Source organism: Lissotriton helveticus, chromosome 4_1 (genome assembly GCF_964261635.1).
Source record: "Lissotriton helveticus chromosome 4_1, aLisHel1.1, whole genome shotgun sequence".
In the NCBI taxonomy this organism is placed as follows: domain Eukaryota; kingdom Metazoa; phylum Chordata; class Amphibia; order Caudata; family Salamandridae; genus Lissotriton; species Lissotriton helveticus.
Genome location: NC_136063.1, coordinates 1,939,552,204 through 1,939,571,308, shown reverse-complemented (window position 1 = coordinate 1,939,571,308; position 19,105 = coordinate 1,939,552,204).

Genomic DNA, 19,105 nt, shown 5'->3' with positions numbered 1-19,105 from the left:
AGGATCACCACAGGCTAAGATCGGCACCCACAGCTAAGTGCAACACCAGTGTCACACCCCTCGCTACAGCTAACAGCTGAACCCCGATTGGGTCATCAAACTCCTCTCCAGAACCCTGATTAGGTTATCAAATCTTCTGACAGAGTGCTCCACCAGCACCTCTGCTCTCGATCACCTATTGAGTGCGTTGGGTCAGTGACAGGTCAGCTATTCGGACAAGTCGGACAATCTAACTAACTAAGCCTACCCTAGTTATACTATTTTGCAGGTCAATGTACCACCCCCCAATGTTGCAAATGGGTAGCTCCGTTGCTTTGTAGTCAGGTAATAGCTTTGAATGCACCGGGAAGCGCAACCGCGCCAAGCTTAACGTGAGTGTTACTCTAGTGTGTTAACATACGAGTTTGTGTTATTAGATATGCAACACTTTAACGTTTTCGTAATGCACAGGAAGTTTAGATCTACAATGAGTTGTAAACCATTGAGGAGCGCGATGTGAGCACAATTGACTTTGATCATTTGAGAACGCTGTTTACGATTTTTAGACAGATGAATGTTTTATTGTGCAATCTGCTTCGTATGTGTTAAACGTATTTTGTATTTGATATGTAGATAATATGAAGAGTGACTAATCTGGTCCTGTTTTGTTTTCATTCAACAGACCCCTGACGAAGGGTCATGTATTTTCGACCCGAAATGCATTGGGTGTTGTTAAAATAGCGCATTATCTATATTGATGCCAGTAGCATAAGAATTGGATTATGTTACTAATATGAAGGAAATTGTAAAATTCACAAACGAATCAAGGCAAATTTGAATATTCGAAATAAAATGCTAATGAACTTATTATAGAAAACTATGTTTTCATTGTGAATTGGGAACCCGTCTGGAGTTTAGCGAGTCTAAACTCAATAATTGTTACTGTTCATAAGGCACGCTCATGACTGTGTGCGACGACGTGGGAGACCAAAAGTAACAGTATTAATCTATACCTAAGAGGAGTGCTCGGGATACCATTCTTTTTTAGCAAATGGGTGAATCCCACAATTTTATTGGACAAAAGACGAGGAGAAGTCATCACACCATATTAATATGAGGTAACTTGTCAATCATGTATTTAAATGTTCCCTCCCATGACTTCATCTTCCCATGTACTTTTATTCCACCCGGCAGTGAATGTAACAATAATATACAATATTTTAACAATTCATTCAATTCAGCATCCTCTGGCAGGGTGAGGAGGTCACTTTTCCCATAGTTTCTCAATCCATGTCAGATTCTGGCACTGGTTCAAAGCCACAGCTTCAATAGCTTGGGATTCTTTTGCACAGGCGCAGTCTCTCCAAAGATGGAGTTCAGAGGTACATTTCAGGCCCAAATACGATACATGCAAAAATAGAAGAGAAACAGTTTTAGAGACACAGAATAAATGAATGCACTGTATACCACTTATATCTATCCTATTCCCATTATTTAATTTTAACTATTGCATTAAAGGTTAAGCAGAACGAACAGCTTAACAAAGCAGCGGCGCAAGCTTCTTGCACGTTAGGACACAGAACAGCCATCTTAGTTCTAGTGCGCAGAAGCAAAAGGTTCCCACCAAGCGAAATAACACGTCATGTCACGTGAGTGTGACAGACGCATGCGCAGTAGAAAAATCCCGTGTAGCAGCAGCCATTTTAATGCAAGCGGATTATAGTTAGTAAAGCACATTGTTAAGCTTCCCCTAGATACTAGAAATGTCGTGTAATGCAATATTAATATAATGAAACATGTTAGTTAGTACATTAATATTATTTTCGAGAGGGTTGAATACAAGCAAGTCACTTTACGTGTGCAATCTTGCTCCATCAGTACATAGAAACAGGAAATGGGCTACGGGAAAAGTTGAACTGGAATGACTGTCAGGGGGTAGGACTGGAATACACAGAACTGTGAATACTGTAAATCTGCACACTAAAGTAAGAGAGTACAGGAGTATACTGTCAGAACATGAACCCAAAATACAGGACAAGGTATCTGCATACACAAGAAAGGTCTGGATGTGTGCAGTCAGTGCCAGGAACAAGGTGAACACAAGAACAAAGAGGCAGGAAGAACAAGAGGCAGGCAATAGCCACAAATAACTATTCAGAACTGTGCAATGGAATCAAACAACAATTGAAACAGAAGTCAAAAAGGCAAGTCTGGAATATACTAGCAGGATCAAACAAAGCTCAATGCGACTCTGCAGCAAGGTCAGATGTGAGCCACTGCACACCGACTTCTCAGAGCTGGAATAAGTGGAAGCTCAGGGGAGAAACACAGGTGCAGAAAGAGAGACAGGTTAAGAAATGAACTAGGAGAACACAGGTACAGGTAGAGAGCCATATGCAAGTAATGAACCAGGTGCAAAGAATCAGGGAACCAGCAATGAAGGTAATGTTGAGCTGGAACTTGGAAAGGTTAAGACCAGGGAAACAAGCCAACATAAGATGACACAAGACAGGACAAAGGAAGGCCATGAAGAAAGTATGGGTCAGAGTCAAGAGAGTAAATATTCCAGAAGGCAGGTTCAAAGAGGTCAGAAAAGCCTTGGGATCCAGGAATCAAGAGAGAGAATACACCAGCAACACCAGAGCATTACGAGGGTAGGGGTTGGAGACAGAAAGGAGTACAGGGACCATGATGCATCAAGAAGGTGGTGAGGAAGCTTAGACTGGGATGTAAAGTGCAGCTGGAAATGCAAGGAGTAGAAGTGTCTATTGTCCTATTCCAGGATAAAGGTAGAACACCACAGGGACCTCTTTAGCACCATCTAATGACTGGAAGACTGAATCCTAACAGTAACTTCCACAACGCGCCACCAAAGGTGTAGAAGGCAGAGCCCAAACAAGAAATACAGTACACACCTTTAGCAAATCTGAGTGATTCAAGCTGGCACTCTAACAGTATTTTGGAACATGAACATGGAAAATGCTGATTAACCAGGACTCTCTTTCAGGAAGCGAGAATTCAGTAGTGTGAAAGGGGCAGGATTTAGAGACAGCATGGACTACAGGGACCGTGACCCATCAGGAATTAATGTTGAAGCCTGGATTGGAACTTTACTTGGAGCAGGAAATGAATGGTGTAGAAGTGTATAATGTCCTAATCAGGGATAAAGGCAGAACACCACAGGGGCCTCATGAGCGACATCTAATAGCCAGATGGTAGACATATTGGTGTACAATAGGTTCTTTTTGTCATGTAGGAAATGGGATTTTCAGTTTAAAACCATGACTTTTAACTTTCATACTGTTCCCAGGGAATACAGGAAAGAACAGTTACAACCGAGTGCACCTAAACATGTGAATGCCCATGAAACTGACTATGGGTTGCTAAAAAGTAGATTTAATCATCTTCATGTTTGCTGAGTTACCTGGTATACGTTTCTGGTAAATTTTCTCAAGTAATCATTTTGCGTTGTATGCAACAGCAAATCACAGCCTTCCCCTATCTCGCAACCAAGGTTGCTATGTGAGTGACAATGATGGTTAAGAACCACTTGAAATACTATTTGAAGAATGAGAAATAGAAGCCACCAAAGAGAGAACACGGTTGCATGATTTATTTTTGCATAACGTTTTTTTTGTTTCACACTCTGCTTTATATGTCCTTACATTGTGTCAGGGTTGAATGAGGTTTGATCTCAAGGTTGAAGTTACATTATTGTTTTTTTTATGTTCAATGTTTGTTACTGAAAGAAACTGTAATTGAAATAATAAAGTAAGCTTTTTAAAAGATCTTTTTTTTAAAAGTTATTCATTTGTAACATGTGGTTTGTGACAAGGAAGCCTCATTATATTGTTGGAACATACAAAAGTTAATGTTGGGTCTTTTTCAGGTCTTCACTTGGTGAGTCATCAGTTTTCAACCGTTAGCCAGGAGAAGATGGCCTGTCTGGTTTAAACGTGTTTAAAACAGAAATCTACACAGCAAGACTGAAAATACTTGTAATTTCAAAAAAACTATCTCGTATAATACTGCTCTTAAGAAGACTCTTCATCTGACATACATTCATTCGACATCTAAATACATACTGTTAATTGTTAAAACTAAATTTTTCATATGTGATGTTCAACAAAAGAGTATAAATGTGTAACTTGGTGTGTAGCCTGCCACAACATGAGGTCCTAGTAGACTGTTGCAGAAAACTCACTAGTGGATGACTGTCCCCCCATATTAAGATATTACACCTGCCTATTGGGGCTCTCAAAATTCTTCAGAACTACCACAGATGTGGCGGTTGCTCTGCAGGCAGGGAACTTTGTTGAGTTGTCGTCAAATACGTTGTACGTTCTGAGCAAAGTTTTGGATTTTTCAATAACAAATGGACAAATAAGGACAGCAATTAGAAAAGGAGCATCCACTATATTGTTTGGTATCCGGCCCAAATTCAGGCAATCCAATATTGACAAATATAACAATGATGAACAAGAAGTGAGATTCCATTGTCAGGAATCTCAAGAATGCGTCCAATTTCCAACTTTTAATGATTTTTCAATACATGAAATTTTCCAGTCAGCCCACCCATTACATTCCATCCTCTATGGACTTCATCAGGGTTGTGCTTTCCAAACTTGTGTGACTTTTAAGTAGCAAGAAGTAGGCCTCCTGTTTCAGTGTCTTCATAGATAATAAATCCCTTTTCGGTTGTGTAGTACCCCCTAAATCATCTTCCTTCTTTGTGCTTCAGGGCTCGAATGTTACAGAAAAATGCATACTGAATACTGGACGCATTCTTGAGACTCCTGACAATGGAATCTCACTTCCTGTTCATCATTGTTATGTTTGCTAAAATTGGATTGCAAGTTGTTGGGCAAGATACAAAACAATATATTGGGCGCGCCTTTTCAATTGTTGTGGTGTAAATTGAATAATTGTGGCTATTAGGCAGTGGGCCATGAAAAGTTGAACGTGGGATTGATACAGCGGTAATTTCACGGTAATTTCTCAATGCAAAACCTCATCTACCTCTATTTTAGCGCTAAAAAGGTGTTTGGGCCCTTGACACCATGTATTACCTTCAGGAGATTTTACATCAACATGAAAATCAAAAATGCATTTAATATTTAAGGCAATAAAGAGAGGCAGTGAATATTTTGAAGGGTTTTATTTTCTAGTCAAACGTTTCTCTCACCCTTTGTTCATTAGTTAAATATCAATAATACAGAACATATTACAGTCTGAATATAAGCATCACATGTAGAAAAGAAAATGTGGTGCAAAATGTCAGTCAAAACTCTTAAAGAGTTTCTAAGAAAAAAGAGTGAGTCTTGCAAGGCTAATCAATAATTAATAGTTTGCAAAAATGTCCCATTAAGAAAAATAAATGCATAAGACAAATAAATATTTTCAAAACAAATTATTTAGTCAAATCATAAATGTAGAATTTAAGCATCTAAACTGTTCTATTCAGCTACACTCTCTGCCCTGGTGATGCTCAATCTGTCTGTCTGTTTAGGAGTAAGACAGCCCACCCTTACAAGCCCACAGAGGAATGTGATCTGCCTTGCCAAAAATATGACATGCAAGGACTCTCTGAAAAAAATATGAGCATGAAACTCCCCACCCCTCCTCGGACGCAATCTGCTCCCTGGCTGCAGCAATCTCCTCCCACAATGTTTCTCATACCTAACCCATGTGATAGCTGGTCTAATATGCTCTCTCTCAAGAGCTCACATGCCTCTCTAAAGCTTAAGAACCTAAAGCAAACCACACCTCCAAAGAGGTCATTATTTATACTCTAATTCTTGGCAGACTACACAAAAATGTTTCAGATTCAGTAAAGCTTGTACCTGATTGGTTAACCTAGATGACACGAGGGTCTCACCATCCTGATCTCATTGGAAATTCCAAACCATATTGGTTTTACCAAAAGAAGCGTTAATTATTAATCTATTTATATGTTTCAGCAACAATTACTAGGAAAAATGTTTCATTCTATTTTCCTCCTTCCTGTCACACTGCACGCAGGAAGGATACTTTAACTAACACTGGTACATTGGCACGATCACAAGAATGTACAGTTCACAGTGGCCTTGACTCCTTCTGTACTTGATGCAAGCTGGTATAAACTGCGCATGCTCTCTTCTTTTCAATGCAGATTCATAGGCAGCCATTTTATCTTAGGCCCAAAAACAAAACACACACAAAAATTATATTAATTTACAAATAAAACCCATTATGTTTTACCTTCCCATACTAATACCCTTTATAAATGATTACCTAGCAAAGCTATTAGTTTAAAGCAGCTTTTCTTATTGTTTGTGCACAACATGCAAAATGTGCAATGTGCAACATAGCATGATACATGCACTAGTGTACATTTTCAAAGCGCATACAGTTAAGACATACTCATAGCAACATGCTTTAATGTTTTAGATAGTTTTTCATGCAAAAACTTGTTTGCCCCGCGTTTAGTGTTTGGTGCATAGTTAATTAACACACATTATAAAAAGAGGTGTTATAAACTAAACATATTTATCCAAATATGAAAGAAAACCAACGTCTCTTAAGACAGGAATAGTAAATGTAGATTGCAAGGAAAATGAGCTGAGAAGAGAGAACACATTCTATGGTTATCCTCAAAGCTAAAAAAGGCCAATGAAATTAAAAGTTTTCTTTACACTGCAAAAATACATGTTAATTCAGCACAAGCATTTCAGACTGACTAGGCCTCATTTCATATTTCCATATGTCATGTGTCTTCACTTGCACCAAAATGTGTGTGTCAATTTATGCAGTCTGTCTGAAGCACAAAAATAAAGCAATTCCTGACTCCAGATGAAATCTGCGCTCCATCAGGATCATTGATGACATTTAGTATGATACACTTTTGCAACGGTAGGGCCTACACTGCTATGGCTTATCATTTGTTGACAACGCAGGAGAGTAATACTGAATAATAAAAGACAATAAATTGCCGTGATGTGAAGGGAGTGATCTCACTGTACCAAGCAGCCACTGATTTGTCTCATTGCGAATAACCTCATGTTTCACATTGGATCCAGGCAGGTCACTTTAGTGACCATAGCCCACCTCACACAAAAGAGGGTGTGCTTTTTGATAACTTGATAGATGGGCCGCCAGGTGAACGGTTACCATTGGTGGTGCCCCTGAGGCTCGGATGATGAAACACCTGTGGTTCCTACACCTTTAAATGGAGCAAAGGAACCACAAGGTTGGTGGAGCAAATGAACAGCCAATTTATGATAGTTCACAATCGATATAAACCTGTAAAGGATGCTCTTTATCTTTAGTTTATTTGCTCAAATTTGGGTCTATATATTTTTTTCCATAGAGGCCTGTTGAAGGTGCACATTTCCAAAGATACTGAAGGCATAAAGCAGTAAGTCATAACATTTCCAAGTGGCCCACTTGTTCATTAGATAAAATATTACAATCACAGAACAAATGTGCTTATTATTCATGGGGATATTAATTGTCAATTTCAGGCATCTAGAGTTGGCCTGAATATTAAAGAACGTTGGGTAATCCCCTAGGTCAAGGTGTCTCACCCATGCACAAAACTCAATTTTCTGACTCAACTTGAATTTTTGAAGTCAATAGATCCTGCAACAGGAGAACTCCTACTTATCATTTCACTGTACACACAAACAAATCTTGAGATTTTCAAAGTTCTGTTGATTAAAGTGTGAATAACATATATTATTGACATGTTTTGATGCATATGAATATAAAAGAGTGCCTAGATAGTGGTCACAACCTTTTTTGGTCTATCACTACAAAACAGTGTTTTTTTCTGTGTGCACCTATCAAAGTTAACCAGGTGCTATGTGAGGAAAGTGGTTTATTACATGGTGTGCTTTTGCGACTGTACCATGTAATAAACTCACAATACCATCTTGGATCCAGTAAGACTTGTTTGCAAAACCTTAGCTGAAGCTTATGTAGTTGTGGTTACAAGCACAAATAATTTCAAATAATCAAAACAGTTGTATAAGAAAAAAACCACAAAGGAAATCTAAAAAATGTTAGAAAAATATACCATTATTTCTTTGAAATTTTAGACACCAAAGTGAACAACATCCACCAGAGGGTTCCTAAGATATAAATAATTAGGCATATAACAAACAAGTATTGGCAAAGCCAATGGATCTCACCAATACAAGAGTCATTGGTTCTTGGAATGGGGGAAGTAGAGTATTGTAGACTGGATTTATAAGAGTAAGTGTCCTAGAGTGGAGAAGGGCGAGTAGAGTGTCATAGAGTTCTGTAAAGGGGAGAAGAGTGCAGTGTCATTGAGTGCAGTGTCATAGTGAAGTAGCATGGAGTGGAGTGGCCTAGAGCGGATTGGAGTGTGGTAAAATAGGGTGGGTTGTGGTGGGTTAGAGTAGATTGAGGTAGCGGGGTGGATTGGAGACAAGTAGATTGGGGTGGATTAAATTAGGGTACAGTGGGTTGGATTGAGTGGTGTGGGGTAGACAGGATTGGAGTGGGTGGGCTAGATGGGGTGGCCTGAATTGGAATGGGGTGGGGTGTATTGAAATGGGGTGAGGTGGATTGAATTGGCGTGGGTTAGGTTGGTTTGGGGTGGATTGAATTGCGGTGGGTGAATCTGGATTAGAGTAGGGTGATTGGGAATAGGGTGAATCAGAGTGGAGAGGGTTGGATTGGACTGCACTGGAGGGGGTGGATTGGAGTGGGGTGGATTGGATTGAGTGGTGGGATTGGACTGGAGTGTGGTGTGGTGGATTGAATTGGAGTGTGGTGGGCTGCATGGATTGGATTAAGTGGGGTGACTGAGCTGGGGTGGGCTGGATTGGGGTAGAGTAGGGTGGATTGGACTACAGTGGAGTGGGGTGGATTGGAGTATGGTGGACTGAATGGTTGAATGAAATGGGGTAGGATGGGGTAAATTCAATTGCATCGGGGTGGGGTGGACTGGAGTTGAGTTGGGTGGGGTGGATTGGAGTGGGGTAGTCTGAAGTGGGATAGACTGGATGGGAGTGGGGTGGTCTGGAATGGAGTGGGGTGGAATGGAATGGAGTGGGGTTGGGTGAATTGGAGTGAGTTGGATTGAATTGGTTTAGGGTGGGGTCCATTGGAATGGAGTAGAGTGGATTGCAATCAAGTGAAATATATTGCATTGAGGTGGTTTGGATAGGGGTGGGGTGGGTGGATTGGAGTGGGGTGGATTGAATTTGATTAGGGTGGGGTTGATTGAAATGGAGTAGATTTGATTGCAATAGAAGGTAATATATTGCATAGAGGTGAATTGGATAGGGGTGGGGTTAACTGGATTGGGGTGGGGTGGGTGGATTGGAGTGGAGTTTATTGGATGTGGCTCAATTAGGGTGGATTGGGTTGGTGTGTGGTGGGTTGGAGTCGGGTGGATGGGATTGGTGTAGGGTGGATTGGATTTGGATGAGGTGGGGTGGGGTGGGTTGAAAGGGGGTTGTTGTATTTAGCTGTATCGGATGGTGTGGGGTGGATTGGAGTGGGGTGAATTGGATTGGAAGAGATGGATTGCTTTAGGGTGAGTTGCAATGGAGTGAAGCGGATTGGAGAGGGGCAGATTGTAGTGGGGCTGATTCTTTTGGATTCAACTGCGGCAGATCAGAATGGGGAGAATGGTTTCTTATTGGAGTGAGGCAGATTGTTTTTTGGTTTGAGTAGGGCTGATTGACTGGAGCAGATTGTTTTGGATTGGAGTGGGGCAGATTGTTTCGAATTGGAGTGGAGCAGATTGTTTTGGATTAGAGTAGGTCAGATTGGAGTAGGGTGGATTTTTATGGGTTGGAGTGGAGCAGATTGGAGGGGCAGATTGTTTCGAATTGGAGTAGGGCAGATTACATTGAGGTGGATTGGATGGGGGTGGAGTTAACTGGATTTGGGTGGGGTCGGGCGGATTGGATTTGGGTTGATTGAAGTGGGGTGGGGTGGGGTTTATTGGATTTGGCTAGATTAGAGTGGATTGGATTGGTGTGTGGTGGGGTTGGTTTGAGTAGGATGGATGGGATTGGTGTGGGGTGGAGTGAATTGGATTGGGATGAGCTGAGATGGGTGGGTTGGAATGGGGTAGATTGTATTTTGCTGTATTGAATTGGTGTGGGTTGGTGTGGATTGGAGTGGGGTGGATTGGACTAGAGTGGGGTGAATTGGATTTGGGTGAGGTGCATGGGAGTGAGGTGGATTGGAGTTAGGCTTATTGGATTTGGCTGGATTTGGGTGGATTGAATTGGTTTGAGGTGGGGTGGATTGGAGTAGGGTTGATTGGATTGGTGTGGGGTAGATTGGATTTGGATGAGGCGAAATGGGTGGGCTGGAATGGAGTAGATTGGATTTAGTTGTATTGGATTGGTGTGGGTGGGGTGGATTGGAGTGTGGGTGGATTTGACTGGAGTGGGGTGAATTGGAGGGGTGAGGTGGATTGCATTGGAATGAGGCGGATTGGAGTGGGGCAGATTGGAGTGGGGCAGATTTTGAGTTTTGGGGGAGAATTGAGTTTTGACACCAGTTTATACCGAAAAGATACAGATCGAAACAATCTATTGAGTTTCAATAGTTTCCATCCTCCAGCGCTCAAAAAACATTTGCCAGTGTCCCAACTAATGAGGGTGAAAAGAGTCGTCTCGGACCAGCAGGAAGCAATGAATCAGATGACAGAAATGTCCACACGTTTTGAAAAAAGAGGTTACCCCAAATCGGTCTTGAAAGAAGCCACAGACAGAGTAAAAGAAATCCCAAGAGAAACTTTGTTAAGTAGCAAACCCAGTGATAAGGAGCAGCGGATAACATGTGTGAGTAAATTTTCCACAGCCAGCACAGCATTTAAAACTATCATTAGAAAACACTGGTCCATTCTGCGGATCGAACCAGACTTTAAGGGAGCGTTCGATTTAGACCCATTGTTTGCCCACACACGTTCAAAGAACATTGGTCAACTATTGAAAAGTCAAACCAGAGTAAACCCATACTTGGTGTGGAGAGGAACTTTACCTTGCTTAAATTGTAGCAATTGTGGGAACATTAAGAAGGGCAATAAGCTATCACCCCCAGAATATAAAGAGAACATCTATCTAAAGGTGAATGGCACATGTGATTCGATGAACTTGATTTACGTCTTGAGTTGCCCTTGCCAATTGCATTATGTCGGCCACACGGAGCGCAAACTTAAAACTCGTTTGAATGAGCATAAAAGCAACATCCGCACTAAGCAAGTGAAATCTACGGTAGCGGTACATTTCATGGAAGCTGGTCATGAAATTAGCGATTTGAAAGCGTGCATTCTGGAAAATGTGGAAAAACATGAAGGGGTCAACAACAAAGTCCAGCTGCTGAAAAGAGAAAATCACTGGATATATCGTCTTAGGACTCTAAAACCTTTGGGGCTCAATGAAAGGGTGGAGTTTCAGTGTTATCTGTAAAGCATTTGACCGTTCTATGTATATAAGTATTGCATGTTGTGCTTTGATTTAGGTCTTCTTTTAACTCGCATACTGCTATGCATTCCGTAGCGGATGCCTTCAACGTTTGTTTTCAGCCCGCACTGAGGATTAGATTGCCTCAGTAACTGCTTATGCCTACGAGTACCAGGATCCAAAGCGAAAGGCTAAGTAGCTAACTCCTCCCCCTAATTCTCTTAACCGTTCCCGCCATCCCGTGTATTGAGCACTGGAGTGTAGCAGCCCTTTGAGAGCGGCGTTCCGACTGACTTTTGGTAAGCGCGATCGCATTAACAGCTTTAGAAGCGTAAGGAAGGCGCGTAAAGCTTCGGATGAAGCATTTAAATATAACAGCGGTTTTTCCGCTAGAGCTGCCTTGAATCCAATACCCTAATGGAGCTTTATACATGCGAAGCGCTCGCACTGAACATGAGTAACTTCCCCAGTCAATGTGGTGTAGCTTTCCCTCATCGAGGCTTTCTTTTTACACACTAGAAACGGTTTAGCGAGTTTAAGATACCCGCAGCGCGTCTGAAGACAGTGTTTCATCAACAGCGAGTTAACTCATGTTTTGCATCTTTTAACCAGTTAGGGTATTTCTTAAAAAATGTATTGACAGTATCAGAATGTGAACAGTTTTGTTTGTTTGCTTACTACCTAGTGGTAATTATCTTTATTTAAACTTGCAGATCCCTTGACAAAGGCGCTGGCTTGCGCCGAAATGCATTGGGAGGCCAACAGTGGCCATGTTTTTGATGATTAAAATGAACAGAAGTTAAGAAAATGTGATGGAGACATTAAATATGTGGAGTAACATTAAGATGTCGAATTAATACATGGATTACTAAATAAAGAAGAGAGTCTCAACAACTTTAAGCAATTAAGAACTTTATTGAAAACGTTGTTTGCTGATATTCCAGCGCATACTTGTGACCAGGCATACGAGTTGATTATGAACTTGTTATTTTCATTGAGCAGATTAGAGTGTGGCATATTGTTTTGGGTTGGACTGGGGCAGATTGGAGTGGGGAGATGGTTTTGGATTCGAATGGGGCAGATTAGAGATGGGGCAGGTTAGAGTGCAGCAGACTGTTAAAAATTGAAGGGGGCAGATTGATTTGAATTGGAGTAGGGCAGATTGCATTGAGGTGGGTTGGATAGGGGTGGAGTTAACTGGATTGTGGTGGGTTCGAGTGGATTGTATTGGGGACGATTAAAGTGGGGTGGGTTGGGGTGGATTGAAGTGGGGTTTATTGGATTTGGCTAGATTAGAGTGGATTGGATTGGTGTGTGGTGGGGTGGGTTTGAGTAGGATGGATGTGATTGGTGTGGGGTGGGATGGATTGGATTTGGATGAGGTGAGATGGGGTGGATTGGAATGGGGTAGATTATATTTTGCTGTATTGAATTGATGTGGGGTGGGGTGGATTGGAGTGGGGTGAATTGGACTAGAGTGTGGTGAATTGGATTTGGGTGAGGTGCATTGGAGTGAGGTGGATTGGAGTTGGGTTTATTGGATTTGGCTGGATTTGGGTGGATTGAATTGGTTTGAGGTGGGGTTGATTGGAGTAGGGTTGCTTGGATCGGTGTGGGGTAGATTGGATTTGGATGAGGTGGGATGGGGTGGGTTGGAAAGGAGTAGATTGTATTTAGCTGCATTGGATTGGTGTGGGGTGGATTGGAGTGTGGGTGGATTGGAATGGAGTGGGGTGAATTGGAGGGGGTGAGGTGGATTGCATTGGAGTGAGACGGATTGGAGTGAGGCGGATTGGAGTGTGTCAGATTGGAGTGTGGCAGATTGTTTTGGGTTGCACTGGGGCAGATTGGAGTGGGGGAGATGGTTTTGGATTGGAGTGGGCAGATAATTTTGAATTGGAGTGGGACAGATTGTTTTGGATTTGATTGGGGCATATTGTTTCGGATTAGAGTGGGACAGATTAGAATGGGGTGAATTGTTTTAGATTTTAGCAGATTAGAGTGGGGCAAACTGTTTAGGATTGAAGTGGGGCAGACTGTTTTGAACTGGAGTTGGGCAAATTGGAGTTGGATGGATTGTGGTGAGCAGATTGTTTTGGACTGGAGGGGGCAGATTTCAGTGGATTGAAGTGGGGGTGATTGGAGTGGGGCAGACTGTTTTGAAATGAGTGGAGTAGATTATTTTGAATTCGAGTGGAGCAGATTGAAGTACAGAAGATAGTGAAAGAAAATTATAATGATGTGGTGTTAAAAATGTTGTGTTATTATCATTTTTTTTAACCAGCCAGGATGGGGTGGGCTGGGCTTGCCTGGGTGAGCGAGAAGGAGTGGTTCCTGTGGCACTTAAGTGTGCAAGACAGTTTGTCCGGCCTACCCGGGCAAGCCAAACCATCTTAGGCACTTTGCAAGTTCTCCACCCAGGCTGCATTACAGCCTGGGTGGAGAATATGCTTAGCCTCCCAGTTCCCATCTGAGTGCTGAACCATGTCACTCAGACCGATCACACCGCTGTCCTAGCAGTGTTATGTTTCATAAAGGTTCCCGATATAGGCTCAGGTAGCAACCAGACCTTTCATCTACATTTCCCCTGATATTACACTATAAAACGGTTCTTAGTACTGACCTTTGACCTAGTTACGGTAATGCCTAAATGACATGGGTTTTCTCTGAAAACTATTCTCATTCATTATGCATGAGGATTCTTGGAATCGCAGCAGGACTCCCATCTCCTGCATAATAACTATGTATAAGGTTTGATCCTTCTGTCATCCTAGTTCAACATGACACAGCAAGGTATATCCACTGCAGGTACCACATTGGATATATAAATACCACATCTTTGCTGAGGCAAGAGAGAAAAAGGACTTCCATGCTGACACACTGACGCAAGATGCTGCAGTTCCTGCACACAGACACTCCAGCCCGCAGTGGTCTGACATCCCTCGTGCTCGTGGGGTGTCCATCTCGAGACCAGGATGGGGTTTCACTGTCTCTCACTTCAGGCAATGGGGTTGACTTTATCCTAGAGGGATTCTTGGCTTTTTCACCTACATACATGCTAGGTACACTTAGGTACATCTAGTTAGGGTTGCATAGTAGGAGTACGCATTTACTACTGCCATGTATTTATATACTTGCCTGTATTCATTGTTTTACCACAATGGGAGGAATCTACCATCCCTTTACTCTGTTAGTACTTCTAATCATTTATATCTGTTTCGGTCTAATGGTTGTTTCAGCACACCTATTTTACACTAGAATGACGCTGGTTCAATAAATGCTTATTGAAAAACGTCCCCACTGTTTATTCTGTGTACCTCTCTGGGAGAAAGTGAGCACTAATAACTGAACAAAAAGTATCGGACTGTTTCCACGATCCTGAGGGATCGTGGATTGTCATGTTCGATACTTGCCAAGAACTATTCTCTCCTTGTTAAGAGGGACTTCTAGTGGTAATGTGAGCTAGCTGGTATACAGACTAACATGCCCAGTAATGGGGTCTAGAATCAGTCTGGACACAAATCCTACAGTGTATGTTGTCTAAATGTGCATATTCTATATAGGTTTATAGGAAGTACACAACAGCAGCACTGTGATTGGTCAGGGGATTCTGAGAGGCTGTCTGCTTCCTGTTCCAGGTGAGGTGGCGGTTGGTGATCGGTGAGATGAGTTTCTTTTTTTGCTCATTCTAATACCATCTTCCCTTGCTTCTGTCAACATTACCAACCAGCCGCCACTGAGTGGGTAGTGAAACAGCCAAGATTCAACAGAAGTTACCAAAGTACCAGTACTCATTGAAGCAGTGAGGCTACAGCTAAATGGGTGATAAGTAATCTATATGTAGCAAAGAAACATAATTGAATCTTTCCAATGACCAAACTGTGACTTCTAAGAAGGCTTGGGTTTATAATATTCAATATATGTGTCAGTAGGCATGCTTTTTGAAGGCACCTTATCTCTTTATTGTCCTTTTTCTTCATTCACAGTATATGCCACATATATAATATGGATAATCTGTTTGTTTGTTATGTCATGATAGTGCCCTCACTAATAGTGGCCTGTGAATTTCAAAGGCCCAGGAACAAAAGTTCCAAGTTTTGTTTTTCACTCAGAGAATTCAGTTGCCTGTGTGAAAGGATTTTCTAAACCCAGACTCCCACCTTGTTTACTAAAAACCCATAATTTGTGTTATTTCTCTGCTCCTGGAAGATCCTGTTATGAGCAATTCTGGGCTGAGACTGGGAAATGAGAGGAATTTTTCCATGACACTCATAATCGAAGCCTTGCTGCTTTCAAAGCTCAATCCCAGTAGTTACCTATTTAAGCACATTTGGGGAGATGCATGGCAGGCAATCCATATAGCATACATTTTATCTGCAAATATTAGGAGGTCTGTTACATGGTCAAATGTCTCTGTACGATGATATATGTAGATTCTCAATAATATGTTATTATGAATTCAAACAGCAGTCTCCAGGGACTTTGTGCCAGATGTACTAAGTTTTTTTGCAGTTGCAAAGGGTTTGATTCATATAAACAGACCATTTGCATGTCCCAAAATGGCCATTTTGTACGTACCAAATTCAAATTGCGATGTTTTAACGTTTTACAGAATTGCAATTTCGTTTTGTGATTATATATTAATCAATCTTTAAAAATGGTGTCTTTCGGGCATCCCTTCCAAACAGGGATTTAGAATGGGATGTAATATTATTTAGCAACTCAAATGCAATCGCGAAACATTAATATTATACAGACTACTCAAAGATAGTGGCAAAAGCATTCACAAACAGGAAGGAGGACTCCAAAGGACCCCTTCCTCTTTCTGAATGTTGACAAAACATTTTCAAAACTAAGCATTGGCCCCATGGATTACTGCCTAGTCTTAAAATGTTTGTTAAACATTTTTTTTAAACACATCCCATTTTATTTTAAGGAAAACGGGTTGCACTTTAAAATAAATTTTTACTTTATTTAAAAACCATCACAGACATGGTGGTCTGCTGACCCCAGAATGCCGCAATCCATGTGATGGCAGTGAATCATAATGAGTCACAATTTGTAATCTACCTCAATAATATTCATGAGATAGGTGTAATTGTGACCCACTAAGATGTAGTGTTTTGCAAACCTATAGTCTTGCTAAACATTTGTCTTTGAATCTCCTCTTTCAGTATTCCCATGATGTGTTGCATGTCCATAAATTAATTTCTGTCGAAACACTATGGTAGACTCTGTCCAGAAATGTTAATGCAAGGGCTTGTGAGATAACTTTACCTTTTTTCTTCTTTTTCAATTTCTTCTTCATTCATGTATTTTGTTTTAGTCTTAGAATATGTAGCTTAATTAACAGTGCAATTTTAAGGAAATTCAAGATGATCTCCTTTTGACTGAGAGTAATGTATGCTCATTTCTTGGCTCTTCACAGGTGAATTCAAGGCAAGAGTGCCACAGGCAGACCAGTCCTTTTCCTTCGTTCTCTATGGCAGCCCCTTCCTTGAATGACCGCACAGTCGAGAGCCACATCCTTCAGGACAAGGCAATGGTCGTGGGGCCTGTCTTCCCATGCCTCAGTGCTCTTAATTTATCTCACAATCTCCTCAGATCAATCTGGCCCTGGTATCCCTCTTTCATTTGAGCCTGAGCGGGTCCCAGGTGGGTAAGTTAATTCAAGATATTCTCTTTTATTCACATGTACGGATTAGATCTACCCAGTCTTGGGGACGTGGTTACGGTGCCGACCAAGATGGCTGCACCGTGAGGGAGCTCCGCCGCACCGGGACTCTGCCGCGGCTTTAAGGGCGCATTTCCCTGGTCCCGACGTTGTTATGGAGCGGCTCCCTGCATCGGAACCCAGGAAGACCATGACGAGCTCTTTTTACGGATGAGCGGAGCTTGTCTGACGGGCATTTCTCCCACGACGTCTTTCCTGTCATGTCTGCCACCATTTCGCGAAGGTCCCGCGGCTGACTAACGAGCTGCAGACCTCGCGTCCCATTGTTGTAAGCAGCTGCATTTTCGACTTCTGCCACTCTGGAGAGCTGATTTTCGGTACTTTACCAATAACTCCGTACCTTACTTTTACAGCTCCTTCAAATTCATGCCTGCATTATGTGTTTTTCTTCACATATTAATGCTGCAGTTTTTTAGTCAGCAGTGCCCTCCATTGTTTTTCTTTTGATGTCTTTTCAGCCAGTCTTGTTGCACGATGCATATGTGAAATGGACTTGAACATTTTCACTGCTTAACTTATTCTATACATTTAATATTGAACATTTTCGCAGTGTTGTTGCTTCTACCTTCCTAGGATACACTCCTGTTCTCTCAAGCTTCTGCGTCATATAACAACAGCTGCAAAGTTTATCATATGACTTTTCTCCGCATTGTTGGTCCCCTTTTCTTTATCCTGCCATGCTCCTGCTGCATATGCTGCATACACTAAATGAGCTGCATTTCATGTTTCGTTAGTTCTTCCAGTACCTCAAGTGTTTTTCAACGATTTTTGTCAACAGCCAACTAGCGATTGCCTTTATACCAGAGGAATCCATTTGAACAAGTCTTTCAATTTTTTATGGCTGTTTTGCATTTCATTGTCTCATGACTATGCTGGTGCTCCCATGACATTCCAAATATGTATTCAGTTTCCTGTTTTTCCTAAGAGCTCGTACTTATTTATTCATCTCCGCAATTTCAAGTCCTTATTACTCATTGGTTTCCATTTACTTATGCTTTGGTTCCCTATGGTTATTAATTTACTACGATACCTACGTTACTTTTTGTATGTGCAGATTGCGCAAACCAAAATTTGTTTTTGTCCCATCTACCTCTCCTCAAGTGCCATCTTCTTCAGGAAGCACCAAGGTCACCACAGCTGCGGATTCAATGGCGGGGCAGGCTCCACCTCGCTCTTCCTCAACGCCTTTGTCATCAAACAGACCCTCTCCTCCCAATGCTTCTTCCAAACGTTTGAAGCAAGATCCCCGTCGCCAGATAAGTCGTCCTCTTCAATTTCTTTGGAGTTACTCTTAGAGGAGATTCGCGCTTTGCGTCCTTTTGTTGAGGAAACTAGCAAAGACATGCAACTTTTAAAGGACAAATGGTCATCTATGGATGCTAGAATCTCTTCGGTGGAGCAGAGGTCCAATCCCACTCTCAACGCATCTCTTCCTTGGAGAAATCAGTTTGTGACCTACGCCAACAAACTGAGGATTTGGAAAACAGGATCAGACGGAATAATCTTCGCGTTTATGGTTTGCCAGAGTCTTTGGAAGGGGGTGATCCTGTATCATTCTTCACCTCTTTTATTCCCAAACTGCTGGACATGCCTCCTACCACTTCTCTCAGCATTCATAGAGCTCAGAGACTTGGCCCACGTTCATCTGACTCCCCCAAACCAAGAGGTGTCATTATTCTCTTTTTAAAATTTACAGATCTCTTGTCAGTCCTCTCTGCAGCAAGGTCCAAACGCCAAATTTCCTGGATGGGTCAGAGAGTGTTTCTTTCACAAGATGTCTCCAATGCTACGGCATCCAGAAGGAAGGAGTTTCTGAATCTTCGTGCACCTCTATGCTCAATGGGTGCTAGATATGGCCTGTTTCATCCCTGTACCTATAAGGTCACTCATCAAAGTAAGACTTGGTCTTTTCAAGATCCTGGTGAACTACGGAACTTCATTCATCTCCAGTCTGGTGGTG